This window comes from Chelonia mydas, chromosome 5 (assembly GCF_015237465.2).
Source record: "Chelonia mydas isolate rCheMyd1 chromosome 5, rCheMyd1.pri.v2, whole genome shotgun sequence".
NCBI classification, from domain to species: Eukaryota; Metazoa; Chordata; order Testudines; family Cheloniidae; genus Chelonia; species Chelonia mydas.
This window is the reverse complement of record NC_051245.2, coordinates 103,434,054-103,456,287: the sequence shown is the minus strand read 5'-3', so window position 1 is coordinate 103,456,287 and position 22,234 is coordinate 103,434,054. Positions and strand designations below refer to the sequence as shown.

The window sequence follows — 22,234 nt, the reverse complement described above, 5'->3', positions numbered from 1 at the left end:
TAATGGGATAACCATTGTTATATTACTGATAAGATTAACAAATGTTAGTATTTATAGAGAAATGCATCCACTTCTGTTAAATGAACGTTAATTCAGTTGTGAATCAATTTTGTTAGTTCATAAAAGATATTTATACACTCAACTGATTTCTCTTCCTGGTCTTTATAGAAGACATTTTATTTGAGTCCCTCCACGTTTACAAATATCCACCTCCAGTCATTTATCTTGCGCTCCTACCCCTACTGCTCCTTTGTCAGCTGTTGCAGGGCATTCTGATTTCCTCCAACCGCAAATGTGTATCATCTATAATTAGCTCAGTTTTCTCTAGCCTTCAAACCAAAACCTTGGAGTGTAGCCTGAACTCGTGTTGCCTGTTCTTTATACCTCACAGAGAACTAATTAATTTGCTTACCCCCTGCGAAAAAGCCATTGGTTTCTAGATAAATCTAGCCAAGAATATTGTTTGAACTGCAGCAATATATAACTTGAACACTTTTCTACCTAGCTACCCTGGGAGTTTAGTGTTCACTATGGAAATGCATAAACTCAATTGTAGGGAAGTTTGAAATTGAATTTGCCTCAGAACATCGAAAAAAGAATGATTACACTTAAATTTTAAAGGTTTTATTGAGCTTCTTTTCTGATAAATAATGTTCCATTCAAAGTATGCTAGTCAAGGATTTAAGTCAATTGATTTTTCCATAATGTATGTGTGTATTAATTACCCATAGCATTGAACCATCATTTACCTTGTTTACAATATTTCTAATGTCTCACCAATTATTGTCAGTGCTGATAGAGGGATTTTCTTTCTTGTATTTTCCCAGGTCTCAGGGTGGAGAATTTTTGATTGAATTCAGAACCTGCAAGCTCAGGGTAAGAAGTGATTTTTGTTATTTCTTTAGCTTCAACTTGTATATTAATGCAAGAAATCACATTCCAGGATGGGGCTGCGGTACTCAGAGAATGAGAAGAAACAAGTCTGTGCTAAATTTATTGTGAGTCACCTGGTCTTTTTGGCAGATTGTTGGTATACAGGTCTGTTGCCTCACTGTTTAAACTGGCAATAAAATGGTTCGTTTTTCTCTCTGGAATAGTTTGAAGAAGAATATATTTTGTAGTGAAGCTTTTACTCCTTTGAGGTTACATTCATGTAACCTGGCCACATTCCATTATGGGACTAATATTAATATAGTCATCAAATATTGGAGCTAATGTGATTTCAAAAAGGATTAGATAAAAATGATTCAGAGAAGCAATGATTTATAAAACTGACAGAAGTCCTGCAGATGTAAATGGCAATTTTATACATTAAAACCTTTGTGGAAAAGCTTCTTTGATGAGAATGAATAGCGGCAACCAGCAATAGAAAGTAAAACTTGTTTTATTACCTGTCAAGCTTTATCAAAATGGGTTCCCTCAACAAATGTTTAATGTCACAGCTTCAGTGAACTGAATCCAAGACAGGTACCTATTACAATGAAAATAAAAATTACTGGAAAATTGCGGTGACTACAATTTGAGCTTTTTTTCTGTCTTGGGTACTACTCTGTATTTCTTGAGAAAACTACAATACTAAACACATTTGGACCAAGGATATAGATGTTTACCATGTAGTTGGTATCATTTAAGAGCCTGTGAAGTAAAAGCTGTTAGAGTTAAAAGCTTAGCATTACCGCGAAAATATTCTCTCGTGTTTTAAGGCTGTTTCATAGTATTAAATATAATAAAGTCAAATGCTTGTTTATAACGAGACAATATGGTTAGCATTCAATTGGGAGCAAACTCATGAGGTAATCTCATTTGTATAACACAAAATAGCTGTCGTAATATGCATATTTGGGCAAAAGATAAAACTCCCTGAAGAGTAGAAACCCAAGAACAGACCTGTCAGTTCTGTTTTGTGAGTCTGTTGCTTCTGTGAAGGCAGCAGTTTAAAATGTAGCCCAGCAAAAGCAGTGAGATATTTTATTTTACTGCTTCTCTGTAATGAGCTACATCCTTTTAGCCCTAAGTTATATTTGTGTTTCAGAAGCTTTATCTGTGAAAACCTGAACTGAAATTTAGGTTTCTGTACTAAAGACATACACGGCATCTAAGAAAATAATAATTTACTTTGTGGGCTAAAATGGATGGATATAATAAAAACAAACAACCCTGCATCCTTTATTGTCCGTGAAAGTTCTCTTTCTCCATCAACTGTGGAGTAGAAACTATTATTTCTAGATTACTGCATTGCATAACGATAGTTGAACAAAGTCTTCACTGCTGATCTGAAGGTGATTTATAGGTGTACAGTATAACTGTTTAACTGGTACTTTTATAGTAATCTGAATAAACTGTTTGTCCTTGTGTTTGTGCTCAGATTTACTCTTTTGAATTGCTATATTTTGGGGATTTAGAAGGTAATAGTTCGGTGCTTTATAGAATTATTTTAGAATTAGAGTTTGCAGGACTTGGGTTGGTAGCAAATTTTAAACATATTAACTTTTGCATAACCGTCCCTTTTATGTCTCTTAAGGACTGGCAATAAGTGATTCAGACACAGCTGAGGACATTTAATGCAGAGCCAGTTCTTAATGAACATACAGAGAAGTGATTTGTAAGGCCGTCTCACTATTATAAGGCCTCTGTTTCATTAAATGTAAATATTGTACATAGTGGTTGGGTTCTCTCTTCCACTGGGCAGCTGCTGCTTTACACTAGTAATCCTTTATCTATTAGGGAAGGAACATGGAAAACTAATGATGATCCATTTTGAGGTTCCAATGTTCCAACAGGTTTATAGTTATGAATGTTACATGTCTATTTAAGGAATGTATTTTATTTCGCCAAAGTTACCATATGAATAGAGCCAACTATCTGGGCATGAGTATTGTGAATAAGAAGAAATGAATATACAAACTAACTGCTAAATAGCATAGAATCATTTAAAAGTGCAACTTCACAAAAATAAGAAACAAATACTTACCCATAGTTCCAAGTGGTCAGGGAGGAATACAGACAGTTTCTGCTGGCAATAGAGGATGTTTTGTTAAATAAGTTTATAAAAGTTTCTTGGAGTTATTTTTCTTAAACACATTTTACATTTATAATTGGCAAAATAAAAGTGGGGACAGGTTAGAAGTTCTAGCCACTGTGGATTTATTAGGGGGATAACCTTATGTACAACTACAGCATCTTTCTAGGTGATTCAAGGTACAATGAAAAGATAAAGGATCTAATTCTTCCTTGATGTACATCTATTGACTTCAAATTAATTAAATCAGGAATGAATTTATCCCCAGATAAACAGAGTTATAAACTTGTCAGGAAGATGAAAAGAAGGTGCAAGAGTCTTAGGGTATGTCTACATTACAAGCTAGGTATGTGATTTCCCTGCTTGTGTACACATACTCATGCTAGCTCTCATGGACCAAACACAAGTACAAATAGCTGTGTAGATGCAGTAGCATGGGTCGTGGAGGTGGAGGCAGAGCTAAGCTGTGCTGAGTATGTACCCTCCAGTTTCAAGCAGGAATATACTCAACACGGCTCAGCCATGAAGCCGCTACCCATTCCACCCTGTCTACACCACTATTTCTACTCATGCTAGTTTGATGAGAATGAGTACATGTACCTAAGCAGGTGAATCACACTCCTGGCTTGTAGCGTAGATGTAGCCTGAGTCAGAACATAGGACTGTGCCAAGATCTAGCTGAAGCATTAGGATCTCTGTGAAACCTGGTGGAGCAAGTTCCAATACTTCCTTACATGAATTATAGTGTGGTATGACCTCACTTAACCTCAGTTTTTATTAAATCACCAGAAGAGTCAAATCAATCGAGCTTAATTCAGGTATGAAGTTTTTCTCTGAACTTAATCCACATCTATAGGCATGCATATCACCTGCACTGTCATGGAGATCTCAGAGCTGACTAGCTCTGTGACCTGTGCTTGTAGTAAAACAACCATGCAGTCTGGTCACCTAGGGTTGGCGTCCATGCTGGAGATCTGGCCTACCTGCTCACTTCTCAGCAATGTATAGACTTGAGATCATTCTCTCCCTACATCTGGGAGTCTGGTATGCTGCTCTCGACTTACAGAATGCCTATTTCCATGTGGCATCCATCCTGGCTACAGGATGTTCTTTAGATTCGTTGTAGGAGATGGCCATTACCAGTTCTCCATCCTGCCCTTTGGTAAAGACCCTCAGTGCTGATGACAAGCCAAGTGCATGGTTGTTATGGCATCCTACCTCCACAAAAGCGGCATCCACTTGTATCCTTACCTGGATGATTGGTTCATGGTCACTCCAGATCCCAAGAACAGGCTGCTGTCCATCAAACTGTGTCTGTTCAACATCCTGGGCCTGAAATTGAACAACGAAAAGTCAACATTATTCCCTCTATAAGGGATAGAATTCATTGGGGCAGTCCTGGATTTGACCTTTGCCAGAGTATTTTGACCTCTTTCCAGATTTCAGATTATACTGAGCCTGTGTCCCCCGGATGTCCCTCAGACCACTGTAAGGAATTACCTCAGGTTCTTAGGTCGTATGGCTGCATGTACATATGTGAGCCACTCACACCAGACTGAAACTCAGAGCATTACAGGCATGCTCAGGTTGGTCTGTTGTCCTCAGATTTACCATCTAGACAAGTTGCTATGCATCCCAGACAGGATGTTGTCATCTCTAACCTGGTGTGTGACCAAAGATAATAAGTGCAGAGAACTTCCCTTCTCTCTTCCTCTTCTACCTGTCAGGGACCTAGCGCCTTCTTGGGATCTGAATTTAGTGTTATCTGCTCTGAGGGATCTTCCTTTCAAGTCTTTAGCATTGTGCTTGCTCCCACACAGGTCAGTGAATACAGCTTCCTGCATGGCCATTGCCTCCACTAGGAGAGTGAGAGAGCTGAATACCTTGGTCACTGATCCACCATACAAAGTTTTCTACAAAGACAAACTTCATTCCATTCACTGCTTTTTTCTCAAAAGCGATACCTGATTTCCACCTGAATCAGTCTATATAGCTGCCAGTTTTCTTCCGAAAGCTGCATAATCACAAAGATGAAATCTACAGCGCCCCCCCCCCCCAACTTTTGTTGGGCTCTGGCTTTTTACCTGGATAAGACAAAGCCCTTTCAAATTTCTTCCCAGCTGTTTCTTACACAGAGTGCATAAGAGGTCATCCAATCACAACTCCAAGACTCTAGAAATACAACAGCAGCTGCATCACACTGTGTTATGCTGCCAAAGAGGTAACACATCCTGACAAACTCACAGCATGCTCAACCAGAGCACATTCAGCCTCAGCAGCACTTGTGGCACACATCCCAGGTATGGACATCTGTCGGGTGATGACATGATCTTCCATTCATATCCATACCAGAGACTGTGTTCTCTGCTGCCTCAAGGGAAGATGCAAATGTAGGGAAAATGGCCCTACAGTCCTCCTCCTAATGAGACTCCAAGTCTCACCATCTGGTATAACAGCTTGTCACCTACAGTTTAATGGATATATGCAAGTACGCAAAGAAGGCAAAATGGTTACTCACCTTCTTGTAACTATTATTCGTTGAAATATGTTGGATGGGACCATTACCTAATCCTTTCCTGAAACATCAGAGTCCACCATCAGCTTCTGGCATAAAGGAACTGAAGAAGGGGCAGAGCAGCTTCACCCATGTATCCTCACTTTGAAGCACGGGGCACTTGTGGTACACGTGAGGGAGCCCTGCTCACCCCCTAGGGAAAACTCTCCACAACCAGTGCACTGGATGCACACTTGCCTACAGTGTAATGGACATATGCAACACATCTTGGAGAACAACACGTATGAGAAGGTGAATAATCTTTAAAACAACAGCAACAAAAACACCTCTGGCAAGGTTCAGATGTTTACTATTTGGGATCAACAGAGAAATTAGTTTCCTAGGCTTTCCCAGACCCTAAGTAGTCTATTTATCCTGTTGGTTCAGGGTGTAAATCAATAGACTTCTGTCCTCAATGGGCTTGACTGTTTCTTTGCCATCCCTGGCATCAACCAGTCATCCTTTTTTCCTTACTAGGGCGAACTAATTACCCTGGTGATGTGTTGGGATGGGGACCAGGGACAGGAGAACTTCTATCCCTCCATACTATAAGAGATGGCTGGGTTTTTATTCCCAGTTCCTCTCCCAGCAAACCATTCTCTCTGAGTATACAAGTCAACTGATGTCTAGGAACTATAAGTCACAGGAGGCTTTGTTACCTCAGTCTGGGTGATGCAGGACAGGAGGCCAGAAAAACTGTCAGGAGAGGGTGGAGTATTCAGCCCAATCACAACTACTGTATGGTGTGTTTAAAATGTGTAGTGATGTAAATATTTTTCTCTAATATTGGAGAGACTGTGTATGTATCTTGCTCAAATAACTCGTGCTATTTCATTATTTCAATGCTTGGAGTTCTCTGTGTAAAAGGGACATGGGATGACTGTAATAGGTTATTCTCTGGATTATAGAATAGGTTGCTGAGGAAAGGTTTCAGAATCTTAATTTTATGTAGTTTAAGAAGAAAAGGGTGTTCAAAGGGAACAAATGTAATTGAATTATGAAAATCTTAAATGGAGGTAGATAATGTCAGATTAGTTCATTTGAGCACAGCACAGATGATAGGTTTGTGGAGCCTTCAGAGAAATCAAATTTAAAATTGGCATAAAGAAGCAGTTTGTAAATTAAATAAGAAATAAAGTGTGGGACAGTCTAATAGAAACCATTGTTGAAACATAGGTCGTTATGTAATAAAATATTACCCTAGGGAAACAGTATAGTAAAAGTAAAGAAATTTGATATAAACTACATACTTACCTTTATAATTTGACAAACTGTTGTGCATTAACCATGCCTGTAATCATTTGTTTTAAGATTTGAGGGCAAGGGAATAATAGGGTGAAAGGAACTCTCCAATTTGTATCATTAGTGTTTGTGAGATAACTTAAAATTGAATATATATGGACACATTAAACAATTGGAATATCACTTATTTAATTCATATTTTGAAGATGAAAAATGTTATATATCTGCTAAGCGTCATTTAAGCAATAAGACATGATGCCATATGAGTTCTACTGGGATATGGGTACATGTTAATTTAATTCTTCGAGAGGGGAGCTACTTCTTGTAGAGAAACTTTCCTCCTGTTTCCTCTACTGATTGTCTTATGGAATATTTAGGAAAACCTGGTCTCAGCTCTTCCATCTTCTGTTTACACAAAGTGTGACCATTGCTTCCTCGCTCCACTCCCACCTGGAAAGGGTTTCTTGCAGGGGGTTGGGGACTTCCTATCATCATTTGGATAGCACCAGAGCATGCAACACACCTTTTTACCTGGTGATGGTGGTGGTGCTGCTGCTGCTGTATGCTGAATCATTCTAAAATCTCTTGCTCATTTCCTCTTAAATAGTTTTCCGGAGCTGTGGTGCAAAGGATAGTGGACCAACGCTCAGACTGACTTATTCACCTTTTCTCTCCCCTGTTGTACAAAAGAAGGGTTGATGGCAGCCTCATTCCCATCAAGAAGATCTGTGGTAGGAGTTGTGTGACACAGCAGGTCTGAGACCCTTCCCCTTTACCTCCCACAAAAGACTAAAGATGGGGGAGTCAGAAGAATTGGTGGGTGTGTAGCCCAGCAGCTGACTCCTCCTCAAAGACATTGGAGATCTAAAAGGGGAAACTGAAGGGATGGGGTTTTTAGTGAAATGAGACCAAACTCAGAAAATATTTTGTTAGACTTTTGGGGGTTAATTTTAGGTTTCTAATGAAAGTCCTATTTCCAGATTATGCCTGATTCCTCGTTCATTAGGAAAGTTGCATAAAGGCCAAGGAATAAACTGCTTGTGAAGTTAGGTATGTCCTCTGCCTCTTTAAATAGAGGTGTGGGAAATGAGTAAGGGGAGCTGTTTGTATAAGTCTGCACCTGTATTGAGCATTTTCTGAAATTCTCTCATTGCTGGCTTTGCACCGATGCTAACAATGATGGAAATGCTAGTGGAGTGCAGGAGTTGGTTCGATGATACAGAAGTGAAACCATCTGCACCCAACTTTCACTTGTGCTTACACCATTACTAACACAGGTGGAGCTATATTGGTGCTAGGTCAACAATGGGGAAGTTTTGGAGAACATTAATTGTAGGCAAGGCCCTAGTCCTATAGAAATGGTTACTTCTGCTCTCCAAGCTGTTTTGTTTTCTTTGAAGCTACTCTGAGCATTGCTTCAGTTATTGGAAAGAAAGGGTATGTCTGAGTAGGTTCAGTCTTGTGCCAATGCAAAGTGGAATTATGGAGTCACTTCTGGGGTCCCATCAATTACTAGCAAGTCACCAGTCTCATCTCCTAGTTCTAGAGGACACAGACGCTAAGGCTATTGAGGAAAAGGTGCTGCGCACTTAGGGGCCATGTGGTAGCTTAGGGCCTTGCAAACGGTTAGCCTAGCCCTGGTTTGCTGGCTGATTTTCCAGCATAGTTAATGATGTTATTTAGAAGAAATCAATCAAAAACAGTACTCTAAATGGGGAAAAGTAACCAGCACCTTCCCACTATGAGTGAAACTGTCCTGAGTTGTTAAAGCTGTGGGCAGCAGCCTTTCCTTTGTCCAAACAGCTCTTTTTCTGCTTTCAAAATGTTGCCTGTGGCTCTGTGTGGTGCTGCGCTCCTGGTGGGGACTGACGCTCCTCCTTGTTTTTTTTATTAGAAAGCATTCTGAACCAGCTCCTCTAATCTCACACAAAAGTTAATAGATCCTTTAGATTTCCCAAATACTGAAAAAGTTTTGGAGCGAGAGATGGAATTGGGGAGCTAGGATGCTGGATACTAGTGGGAAAAATGTGGTGGAGAAGTGGGTCCCTGTTAGTGGCTGTCTAAAGAAAGCATATAGTAGCGGTACTCACTAACATTTAAGAGGAGGGACAATTTCAGCCTTGGAAAGCATTAACTGGCAAATCATAGAAATACCCGAATGTATCATACTAAGATGTCTGATATTTAGTCAGCTGTAATATTGAATTAAAACTTGGGGCTCAGGTAGAGGATTATTTTAATCTATATTCTTCTCCTTTAAAAAAAATAATAAAAAGTAAGGTTTGAAATATACAGCTTGGACAGTATATAACAAAAATTAAACCTTACCTCACCTCTGTCGGCTCAGTGTTACAGGTGAAAAGATATCTGATGATACTGGTATATCTATATATTTAACAGCCAGACTCTACTGTTGGTGGCTATACATAATATTGGGTTTGGAAACATTTGTAGCTATATGAAATATATATTTAAATTATGACAAAACTCTACAAATAAGCTTGCTTGATCTTTATGGATTCTCACTATTTTTGTTTTCAGCCCCTACAAGAAAAAAAAATATATGCACATACACGTCTAGATATTTATATCTTTCCCTTGAACCGACTCATATTTCCTTAAAAGCACCATGAAAGTGCTTAGCCAGTTGTTCTTTTAATGTACATTTCAAGCATGACAGTTAAAATATTATAGAAAAAGCTTAGAAAGCAAAATACCTTTTCTTGCTAGTACATTCACCAGTGCATGAACTACTATGTGACTACAATTTTTCAGGTCACACCACAATGTAAGTAAAAGGTTGTATGTAAATTAAACTTGAAATCAAATAGTGGGAGGGGGGACTTTTTTTTCTCATATGGTGCCCCATACGAGTATTTGGTTTTATTAAAAATCATGCAGCATGTTGTTTCAATCTACAGGATATTTACCTCTGACAGATTAAAATGTATCATATAAAAAAATTCTGTCTTTTTACCTTTATGTATCAAGCAAAGCCCTATGTTTTTCCAAGATTAATTTATGATTAAAGAGTAACATGAATGGAAAATTAACTGCGTCACTTAGTATGTCTGTGAAGCAGAAAAATACTTTTATAATGAGGGTAACTATTTCTGTTGACTCTGTATACCCTACTGTATGTTCAGATTTAGTTCTATTAAGGCCCTATGATGAATTAAATCGAATAATCAGAATAAAAATCAGTTTGCTTGCCAATTATTTCCCACTTGTGCTACCCCATGGTTAACAATGCCAATATCTCATCTACACCACCTGTTGTCTAGTCTTGCTCTGAAAAGAATGATGCAGGACAGTTAAAACCAGCAGCAGCCCTGGGGGCAATGTGTGCAGTAGCGCTGCCATTATCATTACCATGTGGTTACAACAGTCTGAAAATATTGATAAATAGCCTAAGTGTCGACCAAGGACAAATTATCATTAGAATAATGCTCTATAATCTTGATGATATTCTATCTTTTGTACCTGTAGGAATGTCATTGCATCTCTTGGGAGTCTGATTATTTCTAAGGTTAAAATGAGTTCTGAAAGGCAAGGCAACAGGCATATTTCGTACTTAGGTGGATGGAATTAAAGGCACAAAGAATGCTATCTTACACATGCTACTGTTCTGTATTAGGAGCCTTAGGTGTTTACACTTATGGTTCTGTTCTGTCACATAAAACAGCAATTTAATTGTCTTGAACTAGCAATAATTGCACTTTACAACCAGGCTACAAAGCTTGTTGCACACGTTAGACAGGGCTAACATGTCCTGTTACAAGTTCTAGCAGACAAGGGTCCGTTAGAAACTACATACTAAAATCAATTAAGAAGATGACAAAGGCATAACACTTCCAAGAAGGCAGTAATTTTGTGTTCACTTTCTCTAGTTGCATCATTTAAACTATTCAGTGGTTAGAGGCAAGCTTTTCCTGATGCACAAAAATCACTAGTAATGGTCATGCTGGTAGCTATCAGTGCCAATGGATTATTTGCAATTGTTCTCAGACTGATTTTTCTGACAAGTCTTTGACCTTCCTCAGCAATTCACAGTCATCCCACTAAATACAATCATTGTTAGTTGCTTTCAAATTATAGGAAAGGGGGAAAAAATTCTATTAAGCAATTACTTTATATTCAAAGGCCATGTCAATATCTGCTTATCATAAGCCCAGAGTGACTCACATTTACAAAGGATGTGGAATTGGAAATGTAAATTATACGTTAAAGGTAAAATTATTTCTTTCATCTGGCCTTCAATGTTCTTATTAAATCTCTGAAACATAAATTATTTAAAATGCAACCTAGCAAAAAGTTTCCCATTTGCTTATGTACAGATCTGCTAACTCCCTAAAGAAAAGAGTTGTCCCTGAAGACCAAAAGGATATTGTAATAACATGCTATAAAGATACAGGGAAAAAATCATGCCTCGTGTAAGACTGATCAAGTAAATGACAGAATTACACCAAGGATAAATTTGACGTATTTTTCATATTGGAACTAACTATTTCTTTTCTATTTAAAGTCCCCTTGAAACTATTTTACAGTTTTTAAAATAGTTGCAAAATATTCTTTTAGTGGCTGATCCGAAGCCCAGTGAGATCAATGAAAAGACCCACATTGATTTTAATGTACTTTGTATCAGACCCTTATTCGATACAGCAGTTCTAATATAGGCCTGATCCTAAACACATCAAAGTCCGAGGGGTCAGACCCATATACTGTATAGAGCTGGTGGGTTTTTTTAGTTAATTTATCCAAAACCTGGAAGAGCACAAAATAGTGAGATACCCTTACCCAAAACAGGACAACTGCGAAAATGTTTCTTTTATACCTCAGTATGTTTGCAACATTCATTTATAGCACTCACAGGCAAGGCTGTAAGAAAATTGCAGGCTGCAATTTTGTTGTAGAAACTGCCACTTTTAACACACCGCAACTTTTTAAAGTTGCCACAAATTTGAGTGGTGTTGCAACTCTGTGCTCTCGGTCACCACAACACTCACTCAAATTTGGTCCTGGCAACCTCTCTCTTGTGACAGAGTGGCAGCTGAGCCAAATTTGAATGAGAGGTGATGTGGCCTGGCACATCTGGTCATAACACCACTGAAATGTGGCCTGGCTGCCCCTGCCTCATGCTTGTCTTTGAGAGCCAACCAGTCCATGCTCTCTCTTCTGTGTTGCTACCCTGCTTTGGAAGCTGGGCACCATGCCTTGGAAGAAGGTGTTGGAGGTTGTGTGTGGCTGCATGCCCATAATTGGTGCTCCTTGTGGGAGTACTTGGGGCATGGAGGGATGTCATCATTCCTAGGGAAACAGGTTGAGGGGAAGCATGAAATGAAACTAGACTCCCAGGGGTGTATCTGCCTAGTGCTTTGTTGACATGCTGAGGTGTGACATCCATTCCTAATTTTTTATCTATGTGTTTGGCTTTTTATTGTGTTTGTACTGACTACACTACAACCACAGCTTTAACAAAATGTAGCTGCAACTTTTGAACCAAAAAAAAATACAACATTTTTACAGGTTTACTCATTGCTTAAGATATTAGGAATTGGTGTTAAAGCATTGCCTCTTTCACCTTCTGTATTTTACCTTTTCATTACTTTTACATTCTATATGAAGATGTAGAAATTGCTAATGAAGACTAACCTTTTTTTTCTGGGAAGGAAAAAAGTGTTAATCAGATTTAAGTTTATTAGACTCGTGGTGGTGGTGGCGGTAATTAAAAAAAAAAGTACAGAGAAATTGGATTACTGATCTAGACAAGTATTTAGGCTGTTACTGGCTACCAGTTGAATGCTTTGATGGATAAAGCACTAGCTTTTCGTCTATTTCCAACTTAAGGTCCTAAGTGAAATAAATTTTGTCTCAGAAGTTAACACCATAAAATAACCACATGTAGCTGGCCACACTTGGCTGTCTTTTGAGAGGTCTGTTCAAAGTCAGTACTGTAAATACTCTGATTAATTCTGTTTTCCCAGAATAGGATGGTACACAAGGGTTAGATTCAGTCATGAGTGGTCTCCCTTCAGGAACCGTGGTAAAAATCTGACTTTGGGTTTGTCTGCGTGAAAATAACAGGACAAATTTAAGCATGTTGTAATATTTTATAAACTTTCCCCAATAATTGAAGTGCATTAACAGTAATATTTATAACTGAGCCAAACGGTATCTAGAAGCATTTTGAAATAAACTGAACAGATTTTTTTGGTGAGAAAGAGAGAGAGAGATTGAATTACAATGAGTGACATTTGTCCTGTGGGAAAGATGGATGATCTGTTGTTTAAGGTACAGGGTTGGAATTCAGAATATGTCATGGATTCTCATCCCAGTTTTGTCTCTGATTTTGTCACCTTGGAAAAGTCATTTCATTTTTCTATACCTCAGTTTTCCTTTGTAAAATGTGGATATCACTGTCCTTCAGGGATGTTGCATGATCTAACTAAATGATCTGCATAGTGATTTGAAATTCTCAGCTGCTATGGAAGATCCAAACCCCGAGGCAGCTGTTTGTGGCCAGATTGTCCTTGGGCCCTGTGCTGGGTGAACAATGGTACAGGGATGATGCAAAGAGCCTTCACCATTCAGACCCAGCCAATTGAGAGCAGAGCTTGCTACTTCTGTGTACCCACAACAGTACAAACAGTACAGTGTGGGAGGGAATGGTGTGGTGTACCAAAAAGTGTTAAATTGTGATCTATCACTTTACATTCTCAGGGGGTTTCCTGGTCATGTTTGCAGGCAGGAGGCTCTGTAGGGAAGCTTGTGATCAGAGTCAGTTTGCAGATAGCCAGCTTCAAGTAAGACATAATGAGTTGTGCCTCTCTGTTTTAGGGAGCAACCTGCTTTGTGTCTCTCTGTTATGGGGTTCCTGTGTGCTATCCTTCTCAGTTCTAAAAAAATAAAAGAAGTTTTAATTGCAACCTTCCAGCAAGACTATTTTAAGATTTTATCTGAGTTCTCTGTATATATGCCATGAACATAACAAAAGTCTAGAAAAGGGGTGGGACTATTTTCTAGGATGAGGCAGTTTACACACTACCTTGTGTCTGTGGAGAACAAGGAGAGATTGTGCATAATTTCTTCTGTTCTTCCCCAGACTGAAGGATGTGGCTAAACACCCCAATTTAGTCTGTTTTTTCTCTATAAGCTTCCCGTGGAGGTCAGTTGGAGTCATCAAAGTCAATAGGAGGTGGTTTGTTTTATGTCATATAGGCTTATATAAGTAGAGATGAAAAACAACAAACCAAGTGATAAATAAGTCCTAAAAAGAGGATTGTGAATCACCTAAATTCAGAACTGGCCTAATGTATTTTCAAAGAGCAAAGAAGTTATAACCTTTCTCTGAACACAGCTACATTGACATTAGGACTGGGCAAAGTGTATCCAGTGAAACCCGAAACCACCTGGAGCTCACTTAGAGCTTGTCTTCACTACGGGGGTAAGCTGACCTAAGTTATGCAACTCCAGCTACGTGAATAACTTAGCAGGAGTCGACGTAGCTTAGGTAGACTTATTGCAGTATCTATATTGTACTGGGTCGATGGGAGAAACTCTCCTGTCAACTTAATTTATGCTTCTCATTCTGGTGGAGTGCCGGAGTCGACAGGAGAGCAATTTCTGGTCGATTTAGAGGGTCTTCACTAGACTTGCTAAATCAAGTTCCGGTGGATCGATCATTACAGCATCGATCCACGGAAAGTGTAGACATACCCTCGGAGACCAGGAGTACAGGGGTCGACTGGAGAGTGCTCTGCCATTGATTTAGCAGGTCTTCACTAGACCCACTAAATCGATCCTTGCTGCATCGATTGCAGCAGCATTGATCTCCCCGTACTGGAGACTAGCCCTTAGTTTTAGGTTTCTTTACAAACTAAGCTGAGATTCATCCAAGCATTTTTATGTAGAAATCATGTAGAACTCAGTAACTTTTATTTAAATTTACGTTGAGATTTTGGGTTTAAATATATAACTAAAAGCATTAGGGGTGATGGGGAAACCCTTACAGTTAAAACCAGAAGAAAATGTTTGCCTGAACCCCTGAAAATAGAAGTCAGATGGTTTGCACAGCTCTTGTTTCTATGCCTTTTACAGAGAAGCCCTGTTAGAGAGAATTTCTCTTTATTTTTCTCTAGCTTATTCATATTTGCAACTAGATAAATTATCAAGTGAGGACATAAGGTATAGTAATACATGCAGACAGACAATTTGGAAACATAGTGCATGCATGTGCATTATTTTTAAAGTGTATTTTTTCCTCCTCTTGGCAAGTCAGGAGCTAGTAATTTAGATACTAAGACTTTTCCATTTGTCTGGCTGTAACCTTATCAGCCCTTATCAAAATTTGTATCTGGACTGAAACTTGCTACCTATTCAATGGACTATGGATATACTGGCAGGTCAAAATTAGACTTTTGTTGATTTGTCTTGTTGATAATGAGGAGTTGGGGGGGAGAAGCAGTAAATTGTATTGAGAAAAGAGCTTTAAAGCATATTTAAGCCTGTAACAGCTTTTCAACTGAATGTAGGTAATTCTGGCAGTAATAAAATGGATGAGATTTCATTGTGTAACTGAGCAGAATTCAGCACCCAGTATGTCCGCTTTACACGACAGATTATCAGTAGCTACCAATCCGTGGTGACTGCCATTTCTGAACCTAAGACTATATTTTTTTAAAAGTATTTTTGCTTTCTCAACCAGTTCCTTCCTTTCAATACAAATTATTTTCTGTGATACACAGAACAGCACACACAGTTTTTGTGCCATATAATTAATGACCTTCATTTCATTACATTAACATACTTCTGAACACCAGTTGAGTATGATCTGAGAAACAAATCAACTTTGTTATATTGAGGGACAAGATAGGGTTTGCAGGACACAAATGTTTCTAGGTACAGAGAAATCCTAAAGATTCATAGGACAATTCCAATGTTTGTATAGTTCAAACTGCTTAGCCTAAACAGACCCTTGGTATATTCAATACAAGAGGAGATACTGTCTTTCATAATTTGAGGCAAATTCCTCTTGCCTCAAAAGACACTTCAAAATCCCTTACTTGATCATGCTGACATTCCCTGATTGTATGAAAAAGACCTCATCATGTTTGCATTATCCATTGGGGTTGGAGTAAATCTCAGACCTGAGACAAACAGTAGTATAATACAAGAAACGTGTATCTATAGCTGCTCCGGGCAGAGAACTCCCATTGAAGTCAAGGTTGGAGCAATTTATAGAATCAGGCTCAAGGTGGTTTTAATTTAGATATAATAATTGTAGTAATGGCTGGAAATCTTTTTGGGTGCATATTTTTACATTTGAGGAAGGGTCTCAATCTGTCTATCTTTTCTCTCTCAACTTGGGAGCCATATTGTGTGGCAGACTCATAGCTTTATGGAATAGGCAGCACCCACCCTAGAATGAGCGCTGGGGGAGAGTTCGCCTTGAAGGCAATGGCACAATCTTTCCTACAACTTGTCCCTCAAGTTTTAATAGCTAGTTACTTTGGAGAGCATCTGAAATTTTAATAAAAAGAAAGGGGACAAAATAACAAATGTTTAACCATTATTTTTTCTTGTTTTCAGTCTTGTACTTAGAAATTTTTGGCTGAATATCATGGAACTGTGGGTCATCAGCTAACAAGCTTGGCCATTAATTGAACATTATTAGAGCTTCTGTTCCTTCATTTGTACATTGAGAATGTGTGTTTATTTAATATCTCATTCACAAAGACAACTTGCATCAACTCCACTGTGCCATATTGATACATAAGGAGGAGGGAGGTTGCAGTTTTCTCCCAATCCCTTTTTGGAAAGTTCAGGGTTTAAAAATATTACACTTTTGCTTTGATCGACCTCACTGCCAGCTACCCCCATGGGGATGCACCCCATGGAAAGGGCAGTAGTGTTTGCCGGGGAGATCCACAGCACTATGAGACTCTGGGCGAACCAAGAACACTGCTAATAGAGGCTTCCTCAGGGCTGCACTAAAACAGTGCATCCTTTGGGCAATCTGTCTATACACCTCACTCATCAGGGTGGACCCCTTTTAGGTTTGCATAGTGGCCCCTTATGGAGCAAGAATTGCCAGCAGCTGACAGCACTGCAACACTTTCCCCTCTTTTAGGGTTGTTTTACTACCTTGGAGAATACAGCCTGGCTTTCCATAGTCAGAATACCAGAATGAATACAGGGCAAAGTGTGTAGTTTTCATTTTAGTAGAACATTAAAAGTTAGACTACAGTACCCTCATGGGAATGTTCTATAGAATAAGCCCGTTTGAAAATTCTACAGAATTCTGATGCAGGGATGTAATTCTCTCTCAACTTCTTCCATATGATTTTAAAACTGTTTAGATAGGATCTCATTCACTGTTAAATTTTCTAAATTCTTAGAGTAAGTTTTATTAAACCCTGTTTAATTTTTTGTCAAGCCCCTTCTGTTATTCCAGTTAAATTCTTTAGAAGTTCTCCATAATCTTGCATCTACCTCCAGTTCCACCATGTATCTGCATACATAATTTGTTCCTGGAAAGCAGCTGATTGGAAAATAAAAAGCATTTTACTCAGCTTATATGGCTGAGTCTCACTCTGGATTCAGCAAGTGTGTATCTTCAGCACTGTCTATGCTGACCCGTGCTTAGACAATTTAGGCACGCAAAGTATATTACTACATTTTTCAAGCACCAACACCACTTTGTTTTAGTTGTGTTCTTTGTTGTTTCGTTACAACTACAGAATTTTATAGTCTTCCCATTGTTCTGGAGGGGAGGGAGAGGAAGATGTTTCCTCCAGACATGGTGAAACACACACTTTATTGTCTGCACCAGACTAATACACTGGGATGTGTCATGTTGAGATAATCTCAGTCATTTACTTCGGTGATACACATAAGGAATGGAATAAAACTTGCTAGCATTTAACAAGATTTCCTAATTTTTGTTGCTTTTTTTTAAATGAATCTTGTCATAATGGTGAATGTACTTTTCTCTTTTGTGGTGCCATCTATGACTATTTGGTGGCTCTGTGCAATTTATGAATTCTGATTGATATTACAAGGTTATTAGGAAGTGTTACTCTGAAAACTCTGGTATTATGAATGCCTCTGTGTGTGTGTATCCACCATGTCTTACCAACCTGAAAATTGTTTCCCTCAGATTGAGGACAGTGGGAAAGTACTTAACTTCAATAACAGAAAAAAAATACAGTGCTGTAACCACACGAAGGTTATGTGAAACAGTAGCTGCATCCCAAGGGAAAAGATACGTCTTCCTGAGGAGAAGAATTTTTGAAGCAGCAAAAAGTTACCAAGAGACAGACCAAAGAGAGACCGGTTTTGGAAGGGGAGTAAATACACTAGAAAGAGAGAGACAGGAATAGAAGCCCTGGGAAGGAGAAAGGAAGGTCACCCCAAGCCAGGGAAGGAAATCCCAGGAGGGAGAATCCACTCAACACATAACAGCCTCAAGGATTGCCAAGGGAAGGGTGAGCTACTGAGGGGCATTATGTGTGGGATGTTATGTTCTGTATGATCTGAACTGTCTGTGCTTCATATGATTTAGTAGAAGGGCCACGTGTTAGACTTGTGCAAACTGTCTTGGCTCTCTTCTATGCTTCACGACTACCATGAGCTTTGGAAGAAGTGTAAATGAGAAGTTAGTACCTTTGGGTGGAGTTCTGAGAGATGGTATGTTTCAGGACACATCTATACTGGCAAAGGTGCAGCACCAGGAGTTACAGCGCCACTCAGAGAGCGCAGAAGGGAAACCGCTATTGTGTGTTCACACTGACAACTGCCTACACAATAGCGTGTTCACACTTGTGGCACTTCCAGCGGTATTCGGAGTGGTGCACTCTGGGCAGCTATCCCACAGAGCACCTCTTTCTCTTTTGCTGCTTAGACTTGTGGGAAGCTGGACGGGGAGGGGGTTGCAGGGCATCCTGGGTCCTGTCCCAATGTCCCGTGAGGCATTGCTTCTCATCCCAGCAATCCCTGTGTTTCCATCCACATTTGGTGCCATCTTTCAGTGGTTTGTGTACTGCGCGCCCTGCCTCTTTCAGGCAGCAGGAATGGATCCTGAACTGCTGACCAGTATGCTGCTCGCTCTGACCAACACATCACAAGTGGCAGTGGAGTTATTCCTTAGACTACAAAGGCAAGAGGAGTGCGACATTGATCTCGCCACACGTAGTAACTACAACAAGAGATTGCTTGTGGCATTCACGGAGGTGCTGACCACAGTGGAACTCCGCATTTGGGCTCGGGAAACAAGCAGTGAGTGGCAGGATCACATCGTGATGCACGTCTGGATGATGAGCAGTGGCTGCAGAACTTTCGCATGAGGAAAGCCACATTCATGGGACTGTGTGATAAGCTCACCCCAGCCCTGAGGCACAAGGACACAGGAATGAGAGCTGCCCTGTCACTGGAGAAGCATGTGGTGATTGCACTGTAGAAGCTGGCTACTCCAGACTGCTACAGATCGGTCGCTAACCAGTTCGGAGTAGGAAAGTCGACCGTTGGAGTCGTGTTGATGGAAGTGTGCAGGGCCATTAATCACATCCTGCTCCGAAAGACTGTGACTCTGGGCAACTTGCGTGACATTGTGGATGGCTTTGCACAAATGGGCTTCCCTAACTACGGAGGAGCGTCAGATGGCACACACACTCCAATTCTGGCACCAGACCACCTAGCCACCGAGTATATTAATCGCAAGGGGTATTTCTCTATAGTTCTCCAGGTGCTTGTGGATCACCATGGGCATTTCACAGACATTAACATAGGCTGGTCTGGAAAGGTGCATGACTCGTGCATCTTTCAGAACACTGGGCTGTTCAAGAAGTTGCAAGCAGGGACTTTCTTCCTGGACCAGAAGATCATGGTAGGGGAAGTCAAAATGCCCATTGTGATCTTGGGAGACCCCTTAATTCTGTGGCTTATGAAGCCATACCTGGGGCAACTTGACAGCAGCAAGGAGCAGTTCAACAACAGGCTGCGCAAGTGCAGAATGACTGTTGAGTGTGCATTTGGCCATTTAAAAGCCCTCTGGCGCTGCCTCTGTGGGAGGCTGGACCTGGCTGATGACAATATTCCTATGCTTATACTGCATACTGTATTTTCCATAGTATTTGTGAAGGGAAGGGTGAAAGCTTCACTCAGGGCTGAACCGCAGAGGCTCAGCGCCTGGAGGCTGAGTTTGAACAGCCAGATACCAGGAATATTAGAGGGGCACAGCGTAGGGCTGTTGCCGGCACAGAGTGCCCAAGGCAAGCAACAGTAGGGGTTCGTTGCCCGGTGTGCGTCACCCAATAATCACAACGGGGTGGAGAAGCAGAGAGTTTATTTGCAGCTGCCAACAGGCCCAGGGAGACACAGCTGTCTCAAATCCTGCAGCCCTGACTGCAGATTACATCATACAATTTATACCTTTTTTTCCCAACTTATTTACAGAAGCATATACAACCAATTACCTATTGCCCTGTACAATAATACAGCCAAAGCTTTATTAGCATTATGTAAGCCCTGCCTTATTTGGTTGTATCCGTTCCTGTGTTGCAGAAAGCTAGTGCAAAACATTCCTTTCTTATCTATACGCTTACCCTGGCCGGAGCTGTCTGAAGGCTGTCTCTGAGAGCAGGCTGTCTGCTCTAAACTGTTTTTGCAGCTTTCTGTCTCTGTTTTTATACTAGCTTCCTCATAGTCTGACAGGATAACAGAAACTTCACGGAATGGAAGAGGCTTTGGTTTGTCTGGGCTAGCGTGGGGGGGGCTTCCTCGGCACTCGTGGCCTTCCACCCTCCCGAGTTACCTAGTATGATGCCCAGTGTCACCAACAGGGCCATAAGGATCAGGGATGCCTTGAGGCAGCAATTTGAAGCTGAAAGCCGCTAATATTTGTTGCTATCCTCGGGATCGCAGTGCTTGTAATGCTAGGAGGTGATAGGTGCACATGATGCAAGAAGGGGGTTTAACATAATTGTATGTTGCTTTACTGTGCTCTTTTTGCTTTCACTTAATAGAATAAAGATTGCTTTCAAACCAACACAATTATTTTATTAAAAGACAACAACCAGAGGAGAGAGTCAAACAAAAAAATTCATGGTGGGGTGGGGGCAGGGGAGGTCTCAAGAGGAGGAGAAGTCCTGGGATGGCTACAGATTTGTGTATGTCCAGGGATCCATACCCAACCTTCTCCTTTGGAGTATAATACAGTGGGTGCTATATTTCAGCAGGGCCAAACTGCAGAGGGATGGGTGGGTGTTGAGTGCAGTGGGAGTCCACAGTGCTGGACTGTGAGGAGGGAGGAGTGGAATGCTGCGAGTAGAGAGTGGAGCCAGGAGGTTGACAACCGTGTATTGGCGGTGTGTGTGTGTGGGGCGCATGGGGAAAGAATTTTGTGACAGTGGCTGCAGGGGAGAGTGGGCTGGAGCGCAGCTGGGACTGTACAGCCTCCTCTCCCCAAATGCTGATGAGGTCCAACAGCTTAGCATTGCTCCAGGCAGGGGATCACCTGGAAAGATGTGCTGAGATCACTGCGCGCATCACAAAGCAAACAGGAAGGGGACTTTCAAATTTGCAAAGGAATGTACGGGGTGGGGATGATGATTGGTCAGCCGAGGGTAGGGCAGTAGAGTTCAAACCGATGACCAGAGAGGTGAGAACAGGCATTGTGGGACACCTCCCAGAGGCCAATCGCAGTGCTATAATTGCCACGGTGTCTACACTGGCACTGCAGAGCTATAGCCCTGGCCCAGAAAGCTCTACGCCTCTCACTGGGGTGTTTTGTTTTTAGAATGCTACAACTGGCAGTTTCTGTGCACTAAGTGGTTTGGCAGTGTGTACACCTCAGGAGTTATAGGGCAGAAAGCTGCTTTACTGCACAGAAACTTGCCAGTGTATACAAAGCCTAAGTATGGGAGAGTCTGAAGGGTGGTCATTGTGCCAAGGGGCTAGGGAACTGGATAGCAGGTTCCAGTTCTCAGAAGGAGATGTCGGATACGCCTGTGCCCTGCGAGCGTGCCTTGAGACCCCAACTTCAGGGACGTGTTTGGACTCTGTTCAGACTCTAGGAGGCTTAAATCATCCTGGGGATCCAGGGACCAACCCAGAGGCTTGAATTCTGGTCACAGAAGTCTCATGCATGGCTGAAAGGGGGTGTTTGACCAGATCTGTGGTGCCATTTCATAGTCCTCATTGTGAATTCAAAAACAATGAAATACAGACACCCTAATAAGATTCAGTGCAGAGAGTACAACTTTATTTACAACTAATAAACATGGGTAAATCACCCCAGATTATCTGAGGGTTGTTTCAGTACAGATCTCACCTAGAAGTAATGGTCCAGATAGGCTATAAATCTGAGGGTGAAGGCCATGCCTTGTGTCCACCCTCATAACCATGGGACCACAGTCTTGACA

At 40.7% G+C, this 22,234-nt stretch overlaps 1 protein-coding gene across 5 annotated transcripts in view; it reads left to right on the top strand.

The window, feature by feature from the left end:
* Positions 1-22,234, top strand: part of PTPRD (protein tyrosine phosphatase receptor type D) — a 2,140,771-nt gene that overhangs the window by 1,201,103 nt on the left and 917,434 nt on the right. For all 5 annotated transcript variants that reach the window (XM_043546218.1, XM_043546214.1, XM_043546216.1 and 2 more), the window contains one exon: positions 828-876. The gene's annotated coding sequence lies outside the window, so the exon portion shown is untranslated. The remainder of the gene's footprint in view (positions 1-827; positions 877-22,234) is intronic.